This window comes from Juglans microcarpa x Juglans regia, chromosome 1D (genome assembly GCF_004785595.1).
Source record: "Juglans microcarpa x Juglans regia isolate MS1-56 chromosome 1D, Jm3101_v1.0, whole genome shotgun sequence".
Lineage (NCBI taxonomy): Eukaryota > Viridiplantae > Streptophyta > Magnoliopsida > Fagales > Juglandaceae > Juglans > Juglans microcarpa x Juglans regia.
This window is the reverse complement of record NC_054594.1, coordinates 6,437,942-6,457,723: the sequence shown is the minus strand read 5'-3', so window position 1 is coordinate 6,457,723 and position 19,782 is coordinate 6,437,942. Positions and strand designations below refer to the sequence as shown.

The window sequence follows — 19,782 nt, the reverse complement described above, 5'->3', positions numbered from 1 at the left end:
AGAACATGGTGAACAAAGTGAACAAAAGATAGCCAATTCCATTATGATTCACGAATTGCACATAGATGAAATAAAACTCTTATATTGATAAACTTAACAAAACAAAGATAACACAATTTGGATTTACGAATTGCATCAAGTTGCAAGAACAAGATAATTGAACCACACCTATTCATGAATTGTAAGGTATGATCCTCTCTTTGGGATTCACGAATTTCACCTAAAAAGTCCAAGTGCCTAGCACCGAAGGGTGATCTCAAGAACAAGTCTACCCACTTAGGGAATTTGCCAAAGGTTCAAAAGATGCAAACTAATGTGCTAAGGGTCATATTTATAGAGCATACAAGGTTGAAACCCTAATTGGTCCCTTGATTAATAAAATAAATAAATAAATAATTAATTAATGAAGAAATTGGTGATAGGGGCATGGGGCCCATGTTGGCCCACTGCATTGGCCATTGGTGGCCTTGGCTGGCCCATGGCATGGGCCATGGGCAAGGCTAGCGCGTGGCTGGCATGGTTGAACCATGGCACGGTCAAGTGGGCAAATGTGAGCCATATTCTAATTGACCCGTGCCATTCTTGCAATTTTCCTAGGGCATACACTAGACCCCTAGGGAAGTCCTCTAAGCTTGGCCTTGACTCCGGAAGTGGCCCAATCTTGGTTGTCCATATATGTTCTAGGGCGGTTTTTGATTGAGTCTTAACATGAACGTAGAGTGCGAGAGGGCTGCCGGCTAAGTTTTGAACTTCTGAGAGGAGAGTGTCTGAGACTTGAGAGACTGAGTGAGAAAGAAATCTGAGAGCTTGAGAAGAGATTGCTGAAGGAAGTGCGCTAGTCTGGAAGAATGTCATCAATAAAACAAAACAAAAACAACGTTGTTTTTTTAATAAATACGGTTATCGGGTATTAACCGATTTAGCCGAGTAATTTTGGAAGTCAAACGGAATTCTTCCATTTCACACCTGTTTCGTTTTGGGTCGGGTAATTCAGTTCGATTAATTCAGAAGTTTCAGGTCGGGTCAGGTCGGTTAAACGGCTTAAATGTACACCCCTAGGAGCTAGCACGGTCTCTGCTGTACTTATGGGTTACTGTGGACTTACCAAAGGGTCTCTAGCTTTCCATAACTACTCTGCACAACTCATGTTCAAATCCACAAAGGTAGCCTTATGAAATCATCCAATGTAAGCTCATCTGGACTGCAAAAGCCATCTAGAAAAATGCTATAAATACTACATTTTCATCAAATTCCCATCTTGCTATGAGGAAGTGACATTCATCAACCTTCGAATTTGTTATTTTAAAAATATAAGAGTTGATCTAATAGTTGATGGATAATGCTACATCGGCACAATGTGATAAGAATAAGATGAGTGTATATATAACATAATTATAAGTTTTGGTCTTCTAGGAATAAAAGAAAAAGAGTAACGACAATAATAAGATGAGTGTATATATAAGTACATCAGCACATTATTTGTAATGCACATAAATTACAAATAAGATGAGAAGTAGAATTGATGCTTGGTGATGATTATCACCAAGAATCTACTCTTCCCTGACTCAGATGTATTCCAAACAATAGCTAAGATCTTTTAGTAACTACTGCCAAGGAAAGGGATGCAACTGCTAACAACCAGTGGTCAGAAGTTCCATGCCAGATGGTCAGGTTGATGTTTGTTCCTGCGGGCTTGAATTTAGTGATTCTCAGTGCCAAAAACCAAAAATAAGTCAAGTTCCACCATATATAGAGATGAGTAAAAGCATATCAAATTGTTCCTAAAAAAAAAAAAGGAGATATGTTATCCATAGATGTTAGCTCCACGGAGAAGGGAAAGCCTTCACACACCAACCATTTGAGATGAGAGATTCTCACCTCTACTCTAATAAAGGCTTTTGATTCCATCTGGCCACAAATTGATGGATTTGTTTGAAAGCAGGAGCTCCAGAGAGAGCATACAAATTAGAGGTACTGCATAGGTACTTTTTATAAAACCTCAAAAGTGGTAGGCAAGAAAGATCCTTCTATCGTCCAAAAAGGTAAAAGGTGGTGATGTTTAAAGAGAAAAGGGGTAACTTTTGGGAACTACTTTCACCAAATAATGCCGTGCTCACTGCCAAAAATGTACTTATAGAAAAGCTATATTATCACCAATTTGTGTTGCTAATAGGCCTTCTCTTCCCCACAATGAGGGATTCTGCATGAGGGTTGACCTGGTCATTTCTTGCTTTCTCTCTCTACTATATTTTCTCTCCGTATAGTTTCAATTTTTGTTGTGGTTTTTTCCTTACTGTTGGTAGTGATGCGTTAATGGCTTTTCCTTTTTAAGGGGATTAGTGCATCACTAAAACATTAGGGTTGTATTGTTTGTGGGTTGGTTTAGATGGGGTTCTGTAATGAGGTGTTCATTGACCATAAGCTTTTGAGTTCAGAAAGGAGAATGTAAGGTGGTGGAGGATTATAGAAAGTAGTCGTCGTGTAGTGAAATATATTTCAGTGGATTGGGAAACTCTGGGTTGGCTGGGTTCTATGGTGAAGGAATGTGCAGGAACACTAGGTCCTCATGAGTTTTTACGAACTCGTAGGAAAGGAGACACTGTGTAAATAGTAAGGAAGGGATGTAATCTCAATGGCAGCTTCATCTCCCTCTCAGAATTTGGTTGCAATAAGAGGAGAGGTTTGCTTGTGATTCCGGAAGGGAGGAAGGGGGAGGGGTGGAGGAGATTTGGAGATACTTTAATGGAGACCTGTTCACCCTCTGTTTCGAACTCATCCCAGGCAATTTTTGCAAAGAAGAACAGAGGAGAGGGAGGTGCTCCATCGGCATGGGCAGAAGGAGCAAGGTCGTACAGTGAGGTGCTAAAGAAGGTATCACCTCGTGCTGTGAGAGACGTGGTGCTAGGCGCAATCAGTTCTGAGGATATGCAGAGGTATGGTGGAGAAGATAGCAGACTGTTGGGGTTAAATGAGGAAAGTGTTTTAAGGATGTTAGTTGGCTTGGAGGAGAAAGTGGGCATCGTGTTAGATGAAATCAATTACTTAAAACACTGAATTAAGGGCAAGGTTGAGCTGAAGGATATTGTGGGCCGTAAGAGTGGGGCTTGTCCTATGGGTCGTGAGTCAGGCCATGGTATGGGTTACGCCTCAGGTCATGTGAAGCCTGGTCCAAGATATTGGACCAAGGACTGAGACATGCTTCTGTGGGGCCAATAAGAACATTACCGGCAACCCTACCAGCATAGAAAGTGCCGATGACCTCAGTCGACCACCCTGGTGAGCCGGTAAAGGTGCTCCGACGGGACGCTTTAGAGGAGGGGCAGATTTTGGTGGAGCCGATAGTGCTGGAGAGTTCGAGAATTGCTTCCGCGTCCTCGTCACTAGGGATGTTGGTGGAGAATGGGCATTCTGAGTCGTGCATGGTGGTCGAAAGCTCTGAGGTAGTGCAGGAGCAGTCTGTTTCGCAGGAAAGTGAGATTTCATCTCGGGGTGAGGCTGTGCAGGTGCAGTTAGATTATTCGTGTGGTTCCCCATCAATGGAGTTGAATATTCTTGGTGGGATATTTTATGGGGATGACATTCCTCTTAATACGATGGTTTCAAGTGGTGAAACAAATAATTTGGGTGTTTCGGATCTGTTTCTGATTCCCAATAACAGTGTTAGGGAGGAGGGGGCTCTTACTTCTCTGTGTACACTCCCTTCCAGTTCAGAGTATGGGAGTTGTTCATCGAATTGGATTTTAAAAAAGGTAGAGGAGTTACAAAATATTTTTGGGGTCTCTTTCGTAGGTTATGAGGAACAATTTATGGCCCTTCTTGTGGCTATTGAAGCTAGTCATTCGAAATCAGCTACAAAACAAGATAGGGAACTTAAACGTTTAACATGCTCCATCAATTATGATGTTAAGGATGGGAGTAGCAGAAGGGTTAGACCAAAAGGGAGGGGAAAGTTAAGTTTTAATGAAGCCTAAAATTGTTTCATGGAATGTACGGGGTCTCAGTGATAGCAATAAACGTCTTTGTATCAAAGCTTTATTAAGGTCGTGGAAGGGTGATGTGATATGTTTGCAAGAAACAAAGTTGGGTTTTATTGATAGAAGATTTGTGCGTAGTATTTGGGGATGTTCCTATGTGGGTTGGTCCTATTTGGCCTCTCAGGGAGCATCAGGTGGAGTGTTATTGATGTGGGATAAAAGGGTGGTTGAGGCGATTGAGGAGTGTGTTAGTGAGTTTTCGGTTTCGGTATTATTCAAAAATGTGAGGGATGGGTGGGATTGGGCTTTTGCAGGGTCCTATGGTCCCAACATGGATAGAGATAGGCGACAGTTGTGGGAGGAGTTGGCAGGAATCCACTCTTTATGGGATGTGCCGTGGTGTATTGGGGGGTGACTTTAACATTACCCATTTTTCTAGTAAACGATCGGGGCATCATCGGCATACTTTGGCCATGGCGGAATTCTCTGAGTTCATCTTTGATATGGACCTTATGGATCTTCCCTTGGTAGGTGGTGAGTATACATGGGCTAACGGTCGTGCCTGGTCGAAATTGGATAGATTCCTTGTCTCGCCGTTATGGGAAGCCCACTATCCAGAATTAAGTCAGAAAAGGTTAGCTCGAGTCAGTTCAGACCATTTTTCCATTCTCTTAGATTGCGGGGGCATTCACGGGGGGTCGCCGGTATTTTAAGTTTGAGAATATGTGGATTAAAGTGAACGGGTTTGTAGAGATGGTGAGTACTTGGTGGGCATCGTACCAGTTTAGTGGCACCCCGAGTTTCATTCTTGCAGGTAAGCTGAAGGCTCTAAAACAAGATCTGAAGAAGTGGAACTTGGAAGTTTTTGGTCACACTGACAGTCAAAAGTCCACTTTGTTGGAGGAATTGCAGGAGTTAGAGGGTAAGGAATTATTGGGAGGGGCCTCTGAGGAGGAGTTATTGAGGAAAGCCTCGGTTATGGCAGAGTTGGAAAGAGTTTTGTTGTCAGAGGAGACATCATGGCGTCAAAAATCCAGAGCTCCTTGGTTGAAAGAAGGTGATAGGTGTACGAAATTCTTTCACAAAATGGCTAATTCTCATCGTCGTAACAATGCGATCGAGTCGCTACATTCAGGTACTCAGGTTCTATCCTCTCCCGCTGAACTAGAAAGTCATATTGCACATTATTATGAGACTCTTCTTACCGAATTGGTAACTTGGAGGCCGAAGCTTGATGACTTGCCGTTTGAGGCAATTGATCTGCAACTTGTGAGTGTCTTGGAGAGACCTTTGTTGAAGATGAGATTTTCAAGGTCATCTCTGGTATGGCTAAGGACAAAGAGCCGGGTCCGGATGGTTTCTCAATGGCTTTCTTCCAAACTTGTTGGGATGTGGTGAAAGGTGATGTCTTGCGAGTGTTCAATGAATTTCACGCTTTTCAAAAGTTTGAAAAATCACTTAATGCGACTTTTATTGCACTCATTCCCAAGAAACATGGGGCTTCGAGTATTGAGGATTTTCATCCAATAAGTTTGGTTAGTAGTGTCTGTAAGATTGTTTCAAAAGTTCTTGCTAATCGACTTAGTCCAGTGTTGGAAAGTATTATTTCCAAGCCTCAGAATGCTTTTATTCATGGGAGACATATACTTGATTCGGTGCTCATTGCAAATGAGAGTTTAGATGCTAGATTGCGGGAGAGAAGTCCATGTATTCTTTGCAAGCTAGACATGGAGAAGGCTTATGATTATGTGAACTGGGAATTCCTTTTGTATTTGCTTAAGAGGTGTGGTTTTGGAGATAGGTGGATTTCTTGGATGCGACATTGTATTTCAACAGCCCGTTTTTCAGTGCTAGTTAATGGCACTCCTGCTGGTTTTTTTTATTGCTCGAGGGGTTTGCGACAGGGTGATTCGTTATCTCCTCTTCTTTTTGTCATAGTTATGGAGGCATTGAGTAGGATGGTACAGGCTACTGTGGGTGGGGGTTTTTTTATCTGGTTTTCAGGTGGGAAATGGCTCTGGTAGCCCTTGTACCATTTCACATCTCCTTTTTGCAGATGACACTCTGTTTTTTGTTGAAGTGGATAGGAGTCAGGTCCAAACTTTACGTGCTTTATTACTTTGTTTTGAAGCAGTGTCAGGGCTTAAGATGAACCTTAGCAAGTCTAAAATGGTCCCGGTGGGTGTGGTTCCTAATATACGCAGTCTAGCAAGTCTTTTGGATTGCAGTGTGTCCTCTTTCCCAATGAAATATTTGGGCCTTCCGCTAGGTGCAACTTTCAAGAGTAGAGAAATATGAGATAAAGTGGTAGAGAAGATAGAGAAAAGGTTGGCTGGATGGAAAATGGTGTATTTATTGAAAGGGGGTCGTCTCACTCTTATTAAGAGTACCCTCACTAACTTTCCCACTTATTTTTTATCTCTCTTTCCTATGCCTGCAGGGGTGGTGAATAGGATTGAGAAACTCTTTAAGGCTTTTTTATGGGGAGGCATAGGGGAGGAGAAGAAATTTCATTTGGTTTATTGGAAGACAGTATGTGCCCCAGTTGTGAATGGGGGGTTGGGTGTTTGTAATTTGAGAATTTTTAATAAAGCGTTATTGGGGAAATGGCTTTGGAGATATCATTTGGAATGAGGATCTTTGTGAAAGGAAATTATAGATGCTAGATATGGTGTTGCTTGGGATGGTTAGTGTTCCAAAGAAATGAGAGGGAGGCATGGAGTGGGGCTATGGAAGTTTATAAGGAAGGGGTGGACAAGTTTTGTAAATCATATCCGTTTTGTCACAGGTGAGGGCAACCAGATCAGTTTTTGGCGGGATGTGTGGTGTGGAGACCATGCATTGGAAAGAGTGTTTCTGGCGTTATATCGTATTGCAGTTAATAAGGAGACTTCAGTGGCGGATGTGAGGTTAGCTGCTCATGGTTTGCATTAATGAAATATTATGTTTAATAGGGATATTCATGATTGGGAATTATATATGGTTTCAGACTTTTTCAGCTTGCTACACTCTTTAGGGACTACTATGGCACAACATGATAGCTTGAAATGGAGGTTTCAGGATCACAAGAAATGCACAGTAAATGCATATTATAAAATCTTGATAATACAGGATCACACCTCATTCCCTTGGAGGAACATTTGGAGGTCTAGAGTGCCCTCTTGAGTTGCTTTCTTTGTTTGGAATGCCGCCCTTGAGAAGATCTTGACCACAAACAGCTTGAGGAAGAGAGGATGTGTTGTGTTGGATTGGTGTTACATGTGTAAAAAGAGTGAAGAATCGGTAGATCATCTTTTACTACATTATGACGTAGCGAGAGGGTTGTGGGATGAGATTTTTCGAAGGGTTGGTGTGACTTGGGTAATACCTATGAGGGTGGTGGATTTGATGGGTTGTTGGAGAAAATTGCAAGGCAATCATCAAGTGGCAGCAGTTTGGAGAATGATTCCGTTGTGTATCATATGGTATATTTGGATGGAAAGGAATGCGCGCTGTTTTAAAGATAAGGAACGAACAATAGTGGAGCTGAAGAATTTTTTTCTTCATACTTTATTGCTTTGGTTTTCAGCTATTGTATTAAATGGAGATGATATTCATGAATTCTTATCCTTAGTTCATCGCTCTTAGAATGTATTTAGGTGTTCTATTATATACTTAATGTGTACTTGGTACATGTCTATTTCATTCACATCAATAAAGTTTATCTCTTACTTATAAAAAAAACAATGAAGGAAATAACTACAACTATATTTTCTTTCCGTCTGTTAATAATTATCTTTTAATTTTTTCTTTCTTCAAATATCTTGCTACGTACATCTCCCTTATCTCATCATATTATGCATGTAGAATTATGCTATCTATAGCTCCGTTAAAATCTTCTGAATCCATCTTATGCTCATGATAGAACACGGAGAGACAAAGCCAACCAAGAACGACAAGGAGTTGGTCAAAGTTTATTCCAAGAAAAATAACACATTGCAGTTGTTGGGAGTATTTACCTGCATATAAGGGATATAAATCACTCACATTAGGCTGAGGGAAAAAATATGTCCTTGGCACCTTAAGCTTGTATTCAGGATATGAGAAACATACAGAAAGCCTATGTCAAGTATATTTAAGATGGTGCAAAATATTCTGAGTAAGTGGTAGGGACAGAACTCTACAGCACCAAACTTTGAAGGCTCTTTTAAAGATTGTATTTTGATTACTTTACTTGTGTAAGTTATTGTTGCCAAGAAGAAATATAGGTAGAAAAAACAGTTCCATTAGAAAAAGCAATTACGGTGAGGTCATGTTTCAAGAACCACTGGGTGCAGAGATAACTTACCATAGAAAAAAAAACATGTATCTTCTGAATGTTACAGATTCTCAGTTGCAATACCATAAAAAAGCTTACTATAAATTTCTTAAGACAAGGCATAACACCCGCCAATATATGCATTCCACATAGTTTACAGTCTCACAAGGATACCTGAATAGAAATTGACAAAGATATTGATTGGTCGGCACTCTGATGTCCGCAAGGACAATTCCACCAAGCACACTGCTGTCTCCTGAAAATAAATGTAACACCTACCTGAATTCTAGACAGGAAAATAAAAGGGAATACTAAGCTGGAGTAGAAGAACAACTTCTGAAAAAAAAAAAATCATGGAAGCTGTATACATTTCAGCCTTACTTCCTGTTCTCTCTTAAATAATGCTATGAGAAAACTGGAGTAATGCGAAATTACTTTTCCCATTCCAGTGAGCTGTAGAGTTAATTATCCCTTATCATCCCTGGTATTCCTCCTCTCTATGAGATGTGGGTTCCACCCCGCGAGCCCTTCCCTGGTATCATGCCTATCCATCATTGTTTTTCTTTTTTTTTTACCTACGCCTATCCATCATTGGAAGAAGCAGTTTGACTACGTCTGTACTGATAATATTAAAGGGTACATTGGAGACAACCTACAGACAACAAACTTATACAGATTGTTATATATGTGTGTGCATATATATATATATATATATATATATATATATATATATAAGAGAAAACGTGTGAACAAGAAACTCGTATTCTGTTTTTTTAGTGTTTACTTGGAAGTATGAAGCAAAGGTTAAATTGCACAGACACACACACACAAAAGTGCACCATATCATCCTGGACACATACTCAGAGAATTGAATAACTGAATAACAGTGCATAACTGCGATGGATTTAACATTCTATGCTAAAAAGACAGGTTGTGTATCCATTTCCTCTTGGTATTGAAAATGCAGTTCTTTTAATCAATAAAAAGCAACTAGAGATCACGTTCAAGATCATGGTGAAATAAAAGTTTAATATAGAACTTTGGTAGCATGGAGATTTTCTCCTGTCCAGCGCATCTTCCACTCCGCTATTATGTTAATGAATAAAAAATCAAAATCAAGTTGAAATGAAAATTAGGCATACAATATATAATTTTGGAAGCACGAAGCTTTACTCCAGTTCAGCCACATCATCCACTCCCCTATTATGTTATCAAATAAAAATTAAAACCACTACAATATATACTTTTGAAAGCATGCCTATTATCATCTACTACCTCATTATGTTATTAAATGAATGTTAACTGATATATTTAAATAAGTCAAAGTTTTCAAAATTAAAATAATATATCTAATTAAAATAATAATTTACATTTAAAGTTAGCAGTGTTTCAAGTTCTCTAAGCACATCTTTTTGGTTTCTCAACTCACAACTTTTTATCTTTGTAGGTAACGTATGTATAAAGGTCATTGCATTTTAGTGGAAGTTAATAATGTAACCCTCGCTCCTTTCTTCTTACGTAAGCTTCTCTCTTTCTTACGTAAAATTCCTTCTTTCTGACGTAAGTAAATTCCAATGGCCGAATTATGCAACAGTCTGCCATTCTTTCTAGCGACTGCGAGAATCGTCATGTGTGTCGAACCATGACGACGTGTCTCTCGAGATATTAGGTGACTTTTAAGGCACGCCCAGTGTTTAAATATACTGGAAATATTTATATGAGGTATTTCCAGTATCGTTGAATTAAACTTGTTTTTAAATGAGACAATTATAATATTTTGAAAAGCTCCAAAATATTATAATTGTCAGAAATCATTTTAATATTAATTATTAAAATAATTCCAGTTATTTGAAATATTATGGGATTTAAATTATGTTGAAGGCTTTAATTAATTTAATGGTTTTATTCTCTTAAATATATTAAATAAGACTTCATCATTTATTAATGATGAAGAAGTATTATTTTATAAACTAAAGTTAGTTTAAAATAATATTTACCTTAATTCCTCTAAGTGTTTTTAATTAAATTAATGTTTACGCATTTTCAAATCAGTATTTTAATCCCCTATCGTTAGATCGTTACGCGGACCCCAAGACAAAGGGACTGGATTTATAAACCCAAACCCTCTCTCTTTCCCCCTCACTTCTCCCTCCCCTCTCTCTCTCCTCCCTATCGTTAGATCGTTACGCGGACCCCAAGACAAAGGGACTGGATTTATAAACCCAAACCCTCTCTCTTTCCCCCTCACTTCTCCCTCCCCTCTCTCTCTCCTCCCTCTCTGCTTCGGCGTACGCTGTACGCAGCCCCTACGCCCGTAGCTTCCATCGCACAGCCCGGCACCGCTGTACGCCACCCACTCTCACCGCCGGCACCATCAGCTCCCCCTTCCTCCGGCGAGCACACCCCCACCGATCTCCTCCTCTCACACTCTCTCTTCCTCTCCCTTGGAACTGCAAAGCCCGAATGGGCTTGATGCAATTAGCGCTGCCGTGTGCCGTCCTTCGGTGCCACCACTTCCATGGTAGCTTCCTCTGCCACCGGCCACCACCCTCCAACAAACTCAGCTCCTCCCATGCAGCCACCTTCCCCCTCCGTCGCACACACGCACGAACAAGGAGACCCACGCAAGGCTTCACCGTGCGCGGCACCCACGGCCACCAAGTGGCTCCCCTGGCCACCATGGCTCCTCCCCAAACTCCTCCAAGTCAGCCAAGCTCTCCACCTCCCTTAAGCCTCTCACTCACGCACGGCCTCCCTCTCTCTCTAACGCACGGCTTTGCACTCCTCCACTGCCGTGCACCACCATCCACGGTGGGTAACCACCATCATCAGCCTCCTCAGGCCACCACCAAGCCAACCCAACCTCCCACGGCCCCGATCTGCCACCCATGCACGCACACTCTCTCTCACTCTCCCACGGCTTATCCTCCATTGTGCTGCCAGATCAGCCGTCGTGAGCCACCGTAGCGCCCACCTCGATGCCACCACGAGATCCACCGCATTTCCCTTAGCCAAGCCTTAGGTCCAAACCACCACTTTATGTGGTGGGTAATCACTGCAAGTGATGGACAGTTACTGCGCGTGACTGATTGCCACTGTACACGGCTAGAGCCGCCATGTTATGCCCCTCACCACCATCATGAGGCCTTCACAAGCCTTTCAAGACCACACCTAGCTATCCAAACGCCCAAACGGTTCCCGTACGTGGTGTAGCCGCCCCGTACGTCCTTTCCGATGTCATCGACCGTGACAATCAATGAGCAATGCACGGGTTATCCCGTCAATAGTATAACTCTCTATCACTTTTAATTATGTTAGATATTGACTAGTGGACTAGGTTGTGGACTGTGCTGTTAGTATTAGGAAAATGACTGTGTAGCATTGAGATGTGCTGTGTAGGGCGCTGTGAAGTATTGGGCATATCGGTGTAGTGTAGTGATGTGATGTGCCGTGTATGTGAAGTGTTGAGCTTATCTGTGTACTGCGCTGTGATGTGTTGGGCGTAGTTGAAAATTGTGCTGTGCAGTGTTGTGGACTGTGCGGTGTAGTGTGGTTGAGGAGTATGTGTAGTATTAGTGTCGTGACATGTGGAGTGGGAACAGTACACGCTGAGTGTACTTTGTGTGTGGCGTAGTGTGACATAAAGAGAGTGTATGTAGAATATACTCTCCTGGCATTGTGTGGAATGGGAAGAGTACACGCGGAGTGTACTCTGTGTGGGGTGTTATGTATGAAGAGAGTACGTGTAGAATGTACTCCATATGGTGGAGTGATGCACCATACGGTGGGTATGCCGTAATGGTGATGTGGCGTAACGTGTATCGAGTATACGTAAAGTGTACTCTGTATGGCGTGATGTGTGTAACGGGAGGATGGAGCGATGTACCGTATGGCGGATATGCCATAATGTTGACTTGGCATGGTGTGTGAATGGAATACACGTCCATGTGGTAGAGTGACACACCACATGGCGGGCATGCCATCATGGTGATATGGCGTAACGAGTGTAATGAAGAACATGTGGCGTGTACTCTATGAGGCAGAGAGATGCACCATATGGCAAATATGCCATAACGGTGATGGGTCGTAGCATGTATGAATGGAGTACAAGAGGAGTGCACTCCATGTGGTGGAGTGATGCATCGTATGGCGCGTATGCCATATTAATGATACGTGGTAGCATGTGAAAATGGAGTATACGCAGAGTGTATTCTATATGGTAGAGTGATGCATCGTATGGCGGGTATGCATATTGATGATAGGTTGTAGCGTGTATGAAGGGAGTATACGTGAAGTGTACTCAATGTGGTGGAGTGATATACCATATGGCGGGTATGCAATAATGGTGATGTGGCGTTGTGTGTGAAGAGAGTACACGTGGAGTGTACTCTATGTGGTGGATTGATGCACCATGTGGCATGTACGCCATAATGGTGATGTGGTGTGTATGAACGGAGTATACGAAAAGTGTACTCCATGTGGTGGAGTGATACATAGTATGGCGGGTATGCCATATTGATGATAGGTTGTAGCATGTGAAGAGGGAGTACACGCGGAGTGTACTCTACATGGTGGAGTGATGCATCGTATGGCGGGTATGCCATATTGATGATAGGTTGTATACGTGGAGTGTACTCCACGAGGCAGCGACACTCCGTGTGACGTGTCATAGAGATAAGGATGGTTGTGCAGTTGATGGGAGTAGAACGTGGTGAGTAGTGTCGGGAATTGTGGCACAGTGTCCCGAAGTAATTATGGTGCAGCCTGTAGTCTGAAGTGACAAGTGTCACCGTGATGGACTTATGGCTAGGAGTATGCGTGAAATAGCAGAACAAGTATCAGAGTAGTGCAGCGAAAGCATGATTGGGCAACGTTACGAAATGACATGGTTACTGACAGTCCTGCTTGTGATGGATGAGACGTTGGCGTAGAACGTAATGAGTTGTGTCGGGAACTGTGGAACAGTGTCCCGAAGTAGTTGTGACGCGGCCTGTAGTCTGAGGTGACAAGTATCACTGTAATTGACTTACGGCTGGAAGTATAGGTGTAGTAGAATAATAAGTGTAAGAGCACGCAGCGGAAGCATGACTGGGCAACATCACGAAGTGACGTGGTTATGGACAGTCGTGCTTATGATGGGTGAAGTTAGTGTGGAAATGGCGTAACGGGAACATGACGAGATGTAACGATGTTACGGAATTACGTGAGAAACTGTACTCGTGATGAGTTAGAAGTTGATGTAAGAAATGACGTAGCGGGATGTCAAGTGACGTGACAAGGTCATGGTATAGTTCGGATGTAGTCTTGAACTATATGACGTGACATGAGGCGTAATGGTGAATGGAGCCTTGCCATGTTAAGTGTTGGGATGAGCTGTCAAAAGGGACGGATAGCATGAATAGTCATGCTAGCCGAGTTAAGAGAATGTTGGTATCGGAATATGGCATTCATCCCTACGAGCAGGTGATCAACATGTTAGATGTTGATCTTAGGTGACAAAAGGGTCAGGTACATGTGTAATCTGGTTAGACACGTGCCGGACAGATTCACCTTATGTAATGGGTAATCTGTCCTGAGCACAGTTACACAGTGCTTAAGCCTCAGAGTTGGCTTAGAGTCGTGTGACTTGTATGGATGGGAATGAGGATTTAATATGGGCTAGGATGTATGGAGGTAGTGATGGGTATATTGTCTAAGATTGGGATGCGTGACTTAATTAGTCTGAGTCATGCATCAAGATGAGTTCAAAAAGGAGAATAAGACGAATGTCTTAGTATCTTAATCCATGGGTTCACCTTAGTGAATGAGCACTCGAGGCAAGACGTTGAGTTGGAAGATGTGGTGACCGTAGTGGTCCCGAAGGTTTTAACATAGTAAAGGGCACGTAAGTGCACGGGATAGAAGGAGAGTATTCCAAGTATAGTGTAGTCCTATTTATAGTTAAGTTGCTTATGCATTAGATAGAGAATGACGTTAAGGTTATGTATGCATGTAGGTTGTCAGTTGACACGCGCATGAATGGACTGCATGGTATGAAAGTAGCATAGAGTCCAGGTAAGTATTACGTTCATGCCTTTCTAGAGTTTTCTAGAAATTACGAAAGAAGATGCCATACTTTCAAATGTATAAGTACGTACAGCCCTTCCATGAATACCCATTTTTATGCACCCAAAGTTATTAATTGTAAGCATGCGAATGGATGACTATAATATATATCTATTATACGTATTTTCTAAGAAAATGAACTTATGCAAATGCACAAAAGACCAGCTTGAGCCGACGCCTTCATGGATCCTGCAGACCGACGCTGTCGCAAGCGCCACGAGGTGATGCTCGTGGACGCCGCGAAGGCCAACGTTCAAGGTGATGCTTATGGATGCCGTGAAAGGCGAAATTTAAGCCCGTGCTTTATGTTTTATGGACAGTACGAACTGACACTTTTGTGAATGCCACGAGGTGATGCTCGTGGACGTCATGAGAGAGGATGTTCAAGCCCATGCTCACGAAATGATGTTTTCTCACGAAAAGAAATGTTTTCTCATGTTAAATGAAAGAAATAACTGAATGAAAGCTCCAACTCTTTAGAGCTGACATGAATGAAAGAAAGAATGAAAGGAAAGCATGAAATGTATGAAGATACGTAACGTTCACATAAATGAATAAAAAGGGGTACTCAATGAATGAATAGGCAGATTGCAATGCCGGACAGTAGTACTGGTAGTGCATCCAGTGCTGCACCCTAGCGTAATGGGATTCCAACCCGTGGCCACGGACGAATCCATTGGCCATAGGGCCGCTAACCCTAACACACGGGGCGTAACAGTGTGTACCAGCCTATGAAAGTGAAAAGAAAGAATGTATGTATGTATGTATGTATGCACGCAAGCATGAATGCACTTTAAGAAATGAACGCACCGCACTCTTGCAGAAATGAAGGCACTGACTAGGGACACGTTTTACTAAAAGAAAGTCCATTTCCAAAGGAAAACCCCGTCCAGTGACGTTTTCAAATGAACGCACGTATGCACGCATGCATGTATGTACAGTATGTACGAATGATGAATGCATGAATGAAAACCTACGTTATTTTATTTTAACTGCATGAAGTAATGCTTACGAGTTTTCGACTCATTTTAGTTTTTATGTATGTCCCTCCCCCCATAGGGAAGGAAATGAAGTACGCGTCGGGACGGACACAGCCCATGGGGAAGAGCACGGAAGTCTAGGCACAAGCATTTAAATTGTAAGAGAGGTCTTTTATTATTAAAATTGATGTTTTCCGCTATAAACCTCTTTTATTGTAAAAGCACATCTTTATTTTATAAACGTAAAGTCTTGCACCCTGAGAAGAAGTAAAAAGTTTTAAATCGGAGAGTAATTCCCGTCGTCCTTTATCAAAATATTTTATAAAAAGACCCACCACAAAGACGGGCATTACAAATAACCTATCAGTTAGATACGACTCTTCATAGTTAGGTTATTTTGGCACACTATTTATAGAGAATTCTATTTACATAAATAAAGGAAAGCAAGATGAGAGAAGATCAATGCGTTTAGCCAAATTATAGATATCAAGGTACCGACATTGATACTCTTTTAAAAGTTCTATTTATTCCATAATTGTTCAAGGTCATGCTAAATTAGTTACAAGTCTCATTTTCATTTCATATTTAGTTGTTTCCATGCATTGCAAAATCATGCAACTAGTGTAGATAAAAGTTGGATTCTCACCTTTGCATATCTTGATTTGGAATGATTCAACAACTTTATACTTCCCAGAAATGACAACATATGGGAGCAAATGTGACATTTCACAAAGTCTTCCTACAAAACCTAAACAGTTCAATCAAAGCAGTCAAAATCATGGACAACATATTATTGACAATAGGAAAACATTGGATCTCGCACAAAAAATATGCATAAACCCATTACGTAACCACATAGAATGCTGACAGTTAAAATGGCATCGGTCACTTTAATATACACATGGATATCTAAAAGTGAAGAATACCAACAATCCAGTCATAAGGGAAACATAAAATCCTTTCTACCTGGCTCTGAAGATTGTAAATAATTAATTCTTTGTGTAGGCATCTAGAGCCATTCATTGAAGATTGCAAATGGTTAATTCCTACCTGACACTGCTTAAGTTCTGTCAACAAAAAAGTTTTCAGCTACATTAATTGTATACACAACTATAATACACAAAATTCTCTGGCTTTTTTAAAGACTCATATGCATAAGGTAACAATTTAAGTGTATGGAGGATGGGAAACTAATACCAAACTTTAATGTATAACTTCTAACTTGCAGAAAAATTATTAAAAGCATTTTGGGAGAGACTTGCTGTAGAATGAAAAAGATGAAAGTAAATTGCCATTACGGTCAAAAGCAAGAGAAACACTTCCCATAGCGCAAACAGTACGATATATTAAAATTGTTACCATTCAAGTTAATTGAGTCAAATTACTGTAATGCTCTGGAGAAGAAAGACACATGCGTCACAGCCAGGAGAAACCAGTGATAATATATCAATACTATTTACAGCTTTAGCTACAACCGAAGTCATACTTTACCTTCAACCTGTCTGTGCTTGCAAATCTTTCACTCGAAATAGCAGCCATGTGGGGATCCTAAAGATCATAAAAAATGTACAAAGTCAGTCTAGGGCATACATCAATATATATATATATATATATATATATATAGAAGAAAAGAATTTCTCATTACACCACCCTCTCATTTTTTTAACAAACAACACTCTTATCAAAAGTCACACCATTTCGGAATAGCATTATATTTTAACCTTTACACTAAAAATTGTGCCATATCAGACCAAAGGTCTATTTTGAGTCAAAGGGAAGGATATCTATCCGAATAAGTAGATTTTCTGTAGTTGCATGCAAGACATTTCTCTCATGCTTGCTTACGTATTGGGCTTAATATAATGCTAATTGCATAACATACAAGCCAAGGAAAGCATGTGCAACCAAGCACATGCTTGTACGCTCAAAATTTTGCAACGTTCCTTCTTATAGAGTAGATGAGTGGAGCTAAAGAGCAAGCATTGGGTTCTAATTTCTAGCACCATATTGCCTTCTTCAACATTGGCCGCACTCGCAAGCTGCTCATTGATCTCATTATTCAACATATAATGCTGCAGTCACAGACACTCATTCATTGGAAAATTTTCTCGAATAGAGAGTTTACACCAAACAACTACGTTCCCGGACAAGCATAATTGTAGGCGAAATCAAATTAAAGTATCTTGAATTCTCTTATGTTTCTGCTACATCTACAAAGGAAGCGTTTGGAATTGTCATTTATATTAACATTTTCTCGGGAACCAAACAAAACCGAAAGATTTCGGGAAATTCGTTTAAATTTTGTCGGCAAAACTAAAAAGTGGAGTAGATGGGATATGAGGGGAGGACCTGGCGAAGAGATTTCCTTGGGGTGCGGCCTTTGGAGTTGAGAGCTTTGAGAGTGGCATGGTAGTCGTCTGGGCTTCGGCTTCGGCTTCTGTTCGAGCAGACTATGAACGGCGGCGTGATGATTCTTCTGCGCCGGAGGTGCTATTGTACGCCGGGAGTGGAGCATTGAGAATTACTCTTGGAGATAGTGGAGGGAGAGTGGAGCGAAAGATGTGCGGTGGTCATGTCTCCAGTGAGTCTGTCTTCAGGTGACGCTGCTTTGACTCCAAGCGTAAGATTGCGTTGGAATGTTGAAATAAATTGAGCTGAATTGAGTTAAGATTATAAAATATTATTAGAATATTATTTTTTAATATTATTATTATTTTAAAATTTAAAAAAGTTAAATTATTTATTATATTTTTTATTAAAATTTGAAAAAGTTAAATTATTTATTATATTTTTTATTAAAATTTGAAAAAATTATAATGATGAATTGAGATAAGTTGAAAGAAGTTAAAGATCTAAACTAGGCCTAAAGATAGCTATTTCACGATGAAAACTTATCCATAAGTTATTATTTACTATTTTGTGCTTCACATTCATTCTATAAAAAATACTCTTATATTATATATATAAAAAAATTATAATAATAAAATATAAAAATAAATAGTAATTAATATATAAAATTCTCCATTCATAATTCTTTTAACAACATGATTCAGAGCATGCAAACTGCTGTCATTTCAGGGAAAAAAAAAGACTCCCATGTTTAAAAATTTCAAATCATTTCTTGAATTATTAAGATGCTAAATTAAGGGTAACTAGATCACTCCTCTTATTTGGCATAATCCCGTTTGAATTTAAAAATAAATTGAGATGATTTGTAAATATTAATAAAATTTATGAGTTGAAATTTATAAATAATAATGAAATGAGATGAGATGGATTGAAATGATTTTTGAATTGATACGTCTCAGGCAAAATTATTGTTGCCGGACTAAATCTTAGGATGAACAAGTACAATATTAAAGGGCCAGAATTGCTAGGGAAAACAAGTACAATACTAAAGGGCCATAATTGCTCAGATGTGGGCCGATAACAGTCCACATGAACATTCGCATTAACAGTACTACCACCAACAAATGTGCTGGCATCCAATAAATTCCACACGTAAAGAAGGTATTCCATAAGACTCCTTTGGTGGTGAACTTGAGTCATAATGTTTCTTAATTCAATGGGTCCAAAGTGTAAATATAATAAGAGTTAAAAAGAAAAAAAGAAATTGATATAGAGTAATACTAGTACGCCCCTTAAGTTATGCCGCTTACTTTGTCCCATTGATGCTAGACCACATTGTGATACTGTGTGGCTTATTAAAAAAAATAAAAAATAAAAACAGAAAAGGATAGAGAGAATTTAGGATTTTATCCTTCAAATTTTTTTGTATTTTCGGGTGCTTTATATTGTTTTGAATATATAATTTTAAATTTTTTTAATAAATCATATGACACCACAACGTAGTGTCACGTTAATTGGACAAAATGAGCAGTATAAATATAGTGCTCCAAGTCAATAGTGCCACTCTTTTGAAGTAAAGTTTGCCAAGTCAATAGTGCTCCAAATTTTAAATTCCAGCCAGTATGAAAGTGAAGGCACCTCAAGTCAATGGGTCTAATAAATGTGAAAACTAAGTCACTGGTCGGCGGTCTCTGTGCGTAAGTAATGGGTCTAATAAATGGGTCTCTGTGCGTAAGTAATGGGTCTAGCTAATTAGTCCAAGTCAATGTGGAAAATACATGACATCCTAACTTAAGCTAGCCAATGAACACTCAACTCCGGTAACCCATTTTTGTAAAGTTTTTTTTTTATAATATTTACTTTTGGATGTGTAGATGATATCTTGAATTTTAGGGAATGTCAATATGTGGTTAAGTCGGCATCTATTGTCTATATAATTTATGAAGCATCATCGATCTGTATTCTATTGAGCTAATTCATCATTTTATTTTTCAGGCTTATGAATTGACTAAAGCAAGCAAAATGTTTTCAAATATATTTTGGGTTATCAAAATATAATACATGATTCACTTTGGGT

At 40.1% G+C, this 19,782-nt stretch overlaps 1 protein-coding gene and 1 long non-coding RNA gene across 13 annotated transcripts in view; one reads left to right on the top strand and one right to left on the bottom strand.

The window, feature by feature from the left end:
- Positions 1-19,782, top strand: part of LOC121235190 (receptor-like protein 14) — a 103,743-nt gene that overhangs the window by 65,490 nt on the left and 18,471 nt on the right. The gene's annotated exons all lie outside the window — the stretch shown is intronic.
- Positions 1,383-17,980, bottom strand: LOC121235256. 3 transcript variants are annotated; one of them, XR_005934552.1, is made up of 6 exons: positions 17,706-17,980; positions 16,848-16,904; positions 16,323-16,423; positions 16,003-16,104; positions 8,446-8,815; positions 1,383-1,692 (listed from the first exon to the last, which is right to left on the bottom strand). It is a non-coding gene; the product is annotated as an uncharacterized LOC121235256 (long non-coding RNA). The 3 variants fall into 3 exon arrangements; XR_005934554.1 differs by lacking the exon at positions 16,003-16,104; XR_005934553.1 differs by lacking the exon at positions 16,323-16,423.